General features: G+C 33.2%; 1 pseudogene; it reads right to left on the reverse strand.

The window, feature by feature from the left end:
* Window positions 1–2,980: 2,980 nt before the first annotated feature.
* On the reverse strand, window positions 2,981–4,863 carry LOC143596142 (uncharacterized protein At5g39865 pseudogene; annotated as a pseudogene).
* Between the last annotated feature and the right edge of the window lie 2,687 nt (window positions 4,864–7,550).

Here is a 7,550-nt window from a genome sequence, read left to right on the forward strand (position 1 = left end):
AGTTTGAGCTAGAGTAATTGTTTTTCCTGTTTGGGCTGTTCTCCGGGTTGTAGGGACAGCTTGTGAGTGTTTTTGTGCCAGTTTTTGGTTTTTATAAAGCTTTTAGTTTGAAAAAAAAAAGGATTTTGATCAATATATAATTCTTTAATAATGGTAAAAATAAAATAAAATAACGCGTGATTTGTAAAACACACATAAAAAATAAATTAAAAAGGAATTTGTGTTGGTCAAACGACAATAGTCTTTACGTGCGTTTACCGGAGCATTAAGGGCTACCACTTTAGTTATCATATTAGTTTTGTTAGTTTAATAATTAAACCTTTTTATTTACAAACTCAAAAATAAATAAGTATTTTATTATGTTATATACAGTTATATGTATTAACAAATAATCTGTTTAAAGAAATTCATTAACCCTGTCCGGTAAAAGAACAAGTTCACCTTTAATATAAAAAAGTGTATCGGTTTTATTAATCTCAACTATCATTTTTTGGTCGTTATCGGTACTAACTAACAAATTTACTAATAACAACCCCTTCTTTTATCATATTTGTTCTCGATGGAACGCGACAAACACAATTCTAGTGTCGTTAATTGCAAGTCGTTGGAGAAATGTTTTTACCTGAAAAACTCCCAATTTTTTTTTTGGGGAAAACTCACATTTACAAGTTTCAATACCTCCATTTAACCAATTTTTTTTCAAACTGTCTTCATTTAACCACTTATATAAGTTTTTTTTTTCTTTTTTTATTTTCCTTTTTACAATTTAGCATTACTAAATTTGAGTTTTTTTTAATTAAAAGAAATTTGAATAATTTGTTATATATATATATATAGGGTTTGGATCAAATGGAAATGTAATTAACGTAAGAATCAAGTAGAGTAATTATATATACAAATAGAGTAATTATCTAATTACTCTATGATAATTATACTATGATATAAAAAAAATTACTCTACTTTTATATATAATTAGGGGTGTTTGGGATTCCTTATTTTATCTCCTTATAACTTTGTATTAAATTAATAAGTTACAACATTATAACTTATGAAACTTTTCCTCTCATAATATAAGCAATCCCAAACACCCTCTTACTCTACTTGATTCTCACGTTTAATACGTTAATTTCATTTATACGTGAACCTTCCCATATATATATATATATATATATATGATTAGGATCATGAGAGAACTTTTTTGAAATTGAGAACTATGAGAACCATTTTGGACCACAAAAAACCAAAAAATAAAAAAAAAATCATAAAATACAATAAAAACACAAAAATCAAAAAAGTAAAAAAACCAAAATTCTTATTTTATCATCCCGGTTTCATAAAAAAAAAAAAAAAAAAAAAAAAAAAAAAAAAAAAAAAACTTGGTTTAGCTAAACTATATACACATATGTATAATATATACATATATGTACATTTACATGTTTTTTTGTACACATGCGTATAATTTAAGATAAATGATATTGTACACATGTGTATATTACGTAACTAAAGATTATATAAAATTATACATATGTGTATGATACGGCGTTTTTTTTAATTTTTTTTAATGAAACCGGAATGAAATATAAGAATTTTGGTTTTTTTACTTTTTTAAAGTTTTTATTATTTTTTGTTTTATGATTTTTTTAAATATTTTTTAAAGGTGTTTTTAGTGGTCCAAAATGGTTCTCAAAGTTCTCAATTTGCAAAAGGTTCTATTAGGATTCTTACCATACATATATACATATATATATATATATATCTTGTTTTGTGTTGTCTTAAATTTTTTTCTCCCTTGTGTTTGTTGGGATCTTGCTACTAGTAAGTTGCTTCCTTTTCCATTTAATGTGTTGGCTTAAAAAATGTATTTTTGAGACAATTTCAAAAATATTGATGATGAACCTGCACTAAAAATGTAATATCATTACCTTTAATAGATAAACTTTTTGAAATTTATTTTTTAATAAAAGAATCTGTTTATTATTAATAGAGAAGATTATTTAATTATTATTATTTGATATTCATTACACAAAATAGTGAAATACACAACTAAACCACCAAAAACGGAATTTAATTTTGACCTTTTGAAGCTCTCTTTTTGGTTTCTTTTTAATAAAACAAATGAATCACAGCCTGTGCCCACCTATTCAAAGTTTTCATCTTTTCATTTTATAATTGAAGTGCCTGTTTTTCAGCATATTCTAATTATACATTCAAAACAATCTTATTAAATTATAATTTTCAACCTAATAATTTATTTGCCTTGAAGTTATTGTGACCAACATGACCAACAACTTCTCTTTCTTTGGTTGGCAGCTAGTAATATCATGTTATCATTGCTCTCATGAAAAGATTAGTAGGTATAGATTCAAAAACATATTAATCAACATAAGATAATTTCAATTATATTTGATGATTACATATTTCATGTCAAGAAAAAATGAAAGACGCGTAAACCATCGCCTCTAGTGTATGATAATAGACGAGTTGGTTTTAAAATTTTGATACATGTGTTCAATTTTTAGCACTGTCAAGGACGTGCATTATCTGTAAAAATCCGTATCCACTATTGAATTTGTTTGATTGAATCTCTTGATAAGCCTGATTAGTTTCGAGCTAAGGAAATTTAGCGTAAGCCTATTAGGGTTGCCGAGATTGCACATTTGTGAGAGACAAGATCACACTTTGAGGGAAATGGACAATGCTTCATAAAATTAAATCATAGCTACTTGAATGGTCAAGCAAATGTGTGAAATCAATACACCACACATTTTACTTGTACCCTTCATAGTGGATCTATATTTTCTTTTTGTTTTGTCTAGGCATCATAGATATTTGTATAGTGTCATAATCTACCATAAGTTAATGTAATAATTGAATGCCTTGAAAGGTCCACACCAATCTTATGGAGACATAGAAGCCCACAAATAACACCTTTGATGCCTCATCTAAAATATAACAAAATCAATCAATTACATACATGTATAAGGTGTAATGCTCCTTGTAAATTTATACTTATAAACTATATTCCTTATTTACACAAGTTAAAAATGTTTTTAACATGGTTAACAAGGTATAAAAACCATACAACTCACAACTCCAAAATTGGAAAGGCAAACTAACAAGCCACTTAAGAACATTTTGAACACATTACTCAAAATCAATCAATTGTTAAAAAAAAATATAATTTTCTCAAGAAAGTAAGAAAACTCGCCTATACAATAAAAAGAAAGCCCGTAAAAATTAATCGCAACAAATCGGACACCTTATCAGTCCGTTTTCATTGCAGTCAGGGCATCTTTGAAACCCGTAATCACCTTCTTCCTTTTCTTCTTCTTCTTCTTCTTCTTCTTCTTCTTCTTCGTAGTCTGTATTGTCACACTCATCTTCATAATAAATCTTACAGCTACCAGAACACGTCTCACACGGTACAAATCTTATATCACCACACGCCTCACAACCACCACCATCACCACCCACCATTTCACAACCTTCCACCGCCTTCTCAAGTTCCCCATCCTCATGCAACCGCCGAATTTCCATAGCGCCACCGACACATTTCTTCCCGATAAACACCTTCGGCAATCCACCAATAAACCCGCCTAACAACTCTTTCAACTCCTCTTTGAACCCCGGATGCATCGACACGTCACGCTCGTCGACACGCACTCCCGTGGCCTTTAGAAGGTGTCTCACATGACAACAATCCTCGTATGTCTTTCTAACTCCCCTTAAACTTGTGAAGTACAAAACCAGTTTTTCCTTGACACGTGGAGGACTACTGTTTTTACCGTTATGTAAAGACTTCTTTGCATTCGTTATGTCCGATGAAACATCATTGTAGCCGTCTGAGCCGTCCTCAGACGGCTCTGAATCCAATGATTTCCTAAACTCCTTGGTAATCACCTCGGAGTTTGATTCAGACACCACTAACGTGTCATTTGAACTGAAAATGGAATCCGAGTTGCTGTTCTCTGTGAACGAGCTCGGATTCACATGAAACGAGAAGCTACGAATATGATTCGTTGCGGGTTTCGGTCTCAACGGACTTGTATCATCTAAACCCTCCATTAACTCCCACGCATTAATCGTCTCGGGTGAACCCGGCGGGGTTGTGACGGGTGTTCTCGGGACAAATTTCGGGATCTTCTCTTCGATCATTTTCGACCACGTCTTCGCGTCAATTATCCCAACTGCGAATTCATTGATATCTTTCTCATCTTTATTATTATTATTATTATTATTATTATTATTATTATTATTATTATTATTATTATTCTCTGCGGCATTTTGTCGAACAGGTTGTGGGCAAACCTGAACGATGTCGGGATTCTTGACACAACAAACCTCGTCGGACTTAGATGGGTCAAGCTGAAGGTACCCGAGTGTAGAGGATTTGAGGGCAACTACATGGTAGCTATCGTCATCGGATTGAGGTGGGTGGTGCACGTGCATTGAATAGCTTCGTGTTATTGGTGCTCTGCAGTTCCGGCAGACTGGTCGGTGTTGTTTTGATGATGCACAACCCATTTAGACTAAAACCCAGTTACAAGATTTGAAAAGAAGATAAACCCAGATGCAGTTACTTGTTGTATATCAATGAAATCAATTAAATTAGTAAAATTCTGGAAAAAGAACACTCAAAACGAAAAGATTCTGATCAATCTGTATGGATCTGTATCGAAAAGATAAAAAGTGGTAATTAATTGGGTTTATCGAGTAAATGAAACCAATGATTTGATTGAGGAAATGAAAAATGAAATTACAAATGGAGAATATGAATATGAATATGAAGATGAATGTGAAGATTACGAGAGAGAAATTGGGTGTGAAAGAATGAGTGGTGATAGATAATATTAACACACCGGCTTTGGCTGGGGGGACATATCAACTTAAAAATATTATTATTGTATAAAAATGTATAGAAAAGATATTATTTTTTTATAAGAAGAATACAGATACGCAGAAACACCGTGTGTGTGTGTGTGTGTGTGAAGCGGGAATTATTCCATGAATGACTCTTTCCTACCCCGCTAAAAGGGTCGATTAGAAAGGGTATGACTATCAAGTATGAACTCCTGATTACATAAATTATTAATTGGTGTTATTTGACTTTTAATTAGAAAAAAAAAAACAAGGTTTATTAATAAGTAATTAATAAAGGGGTCGTGAGACGATGAAGAGGGTAGGGGTCGTGAATGCAAAAAGATACGCCTGTCAGAAAGGTGGGTCGGTTTACATGAGAAGAGGAGAGATAAATCGTGAAAGAATTGGTTTGTCAGACGGCATTGTTGACGTTGAGCTGATCGATTGCTCTTGTATTGTGGATAGTCTAAATTCTAAAAGATTGATTTTTAATATTTTATACATTATGTTGTACATATAAAACTTTTGATTGTGTATAAAATATATCTTTTTATTTAAATTTATTCAAGATTAAAAAAAAAGATGGAATGGTAATATATATTGAAGAATATGTCTTCTTAAAAGCACCAACGCGAAAACGGACCATGATACTCATCAAATCGACAGCACCACAATATATAAAATAGTTGTGCATATTTTTTCTAGATTATTGTTGTAATTTACATAAAAATGAGAATAGTTATTTAAAATTGATTTGGTAATTAAGACGTTAGAAACTAAACTTTAGTTGTTAGAAAACAAACAAAAAATAGACGTTTGCAAATGAAACTTAAGGAAAGATAGCAATGGCACATGGTGGAACATTGTTGTTAGTGATGCACAATTTTAAGGAAGAGAGGGTTGTGCATGATGTCGTAGAGTTGGATAATGGTCATACATATGGTTATCCACGGTGGTTGTTTAAGAGTGGACGGTGGTTGTGGCCGTTGGAGAATGTGTTATATTTTTTTTTAAGTAAATTTAATTTCACAAGTTGCCATCTACACGTTTAAAGTTTGACCATCTAACACCCCACGCATTGACTTCGTCTTTCAGAAGCTTAGAAGAAGAAATGATGTCATCACAACCAAGACAAGTTATATGTTTGTTTATTCATTGATTAGGAAGACTAGGATTGTGAAATAGCCATTTGATTTCTATCCTTTGTTTTGCCTACTCGTTAAGGCTTTTCAAATAGCTCTAAATTATGCTTGAAAAAAACCTCAAACAGCTTAGTCAAAAAATCGACTCGGTTGTTAATTAGCTGACTACGCTTGACTCAGTTTGAAAACGAACAAGTTTGAGCTGAATTGGTTTGGCTTGACTCAATTAGTTAAAACTAACTCAAATTTTAATTTTAATATCTTAGTCCATCTTTACACCATAATTATGGCCAAAGAGTCGCCCCAATACCTAATTTAGTAACGAGTAGCATCGTTTTTCTTTTTTTCATAAATTTGTAGCTCTTCCTAGGTCCCGCTCTTCTTGAAGGCCATAACTATTAAAAAATTATATATTTTCTATATATGTAAATTTGTTATAAAATAATAACTTATAAAATGGTCATTTGATGCAATGGAAAGAGTGTTGGTATGTGAAGACAAAAGTTAAAGTTCAAATCCTTCGGGTGCTTCTTTTTTTTTTATTTTACTTTTGAGAGACTAAATACTAAGGGAAATGAAATAGATAATTACAATTTATTTGTCTTGTTTGTTAACATAAAAGAATGAAATGAATTATTACTTTACACTATTTAGTAAAAAGATAACCGCATGAATAAAATTAAAATGACAAAACTACCATTTTTTTCAAAATGAAGAAAATCTACCAAAACAAAAATGTAACATCACGGAAACTTCGGGCCAAAAATGTCAACTTTCCAAAGTTAAGGGACTAATTCTGCCAAATTCAAACTCCAAAGTTAAAAATGAAAAATCTGTTTTCTTGTCCTATCGCGCTACTCGATGGGGACAAGGGACAAGCCATCGCGTATCGCGATGGGGCTTGGTCAAACCTTCTGGAAGGGTCAACAGCGATACGCGATAGCTGGTTGAACCTACGTCATCGCGTATCGCGATAACGTGTCCTGACACCTCTGGCACAAGACTGCCACGTGTCCACACATGGCACACCTCTCGCCACGTGTCCCGACACGTGGCAACACGTGGCACATCGTCTGCCACATGTTAACACGTGGCACACCGTCTGCCACGTAGCAACACGTGGCAGACCTACGTTGTGACTGTGCGTAGCTACATCGCGCTACGCGATGGGTGACTAGGAGCCTATCGCGGTAAGATCCAAAATTTTGCCTATAAATAGCAGGTTCGGAGTCTTCATAAACCACACCCAAAATCAGCTTACAATCCTCTCTCTAACATCTCTCTAAGCCTCGAAATTCGTGCCAACGATCTACCACGAAAATAGTGCCTCGATTCCTCGATAAACGTGCCATACCTCGATATTCGTACCACTCCCCGACAACGTTCCGATCAAGAAGGTAATCCCGTACCGACGTCCTGACGATCATATCGAAGTGCGTGTCGTGAAAAGTTGGTGCCTCGAGAAGCGTGCCGAAGTGAAGTGGCGATCATGGTGAGTGTTGAAAAGACTAAGCGGCGTAGAAGTGCTGCTCGAGTATCTAGGAAATA

Source organism: Bidens hawaiensis, unplaced genomic scaffold, assembly GCF_021521415.1.
Source record: "Bidens hawaiensis isolate Kalapana, Puna unplaced genomic scaffold, B.hawaiensis_p1.1 tig00046105_1, whole genome shotgun sequence".
Lineage (NCBI taxonomy): Eukaryota > Viridiplantae > Streptophyta > Magnoliopsida > Asterales > Asteraceae > Bidens > Bidens hawaiensis.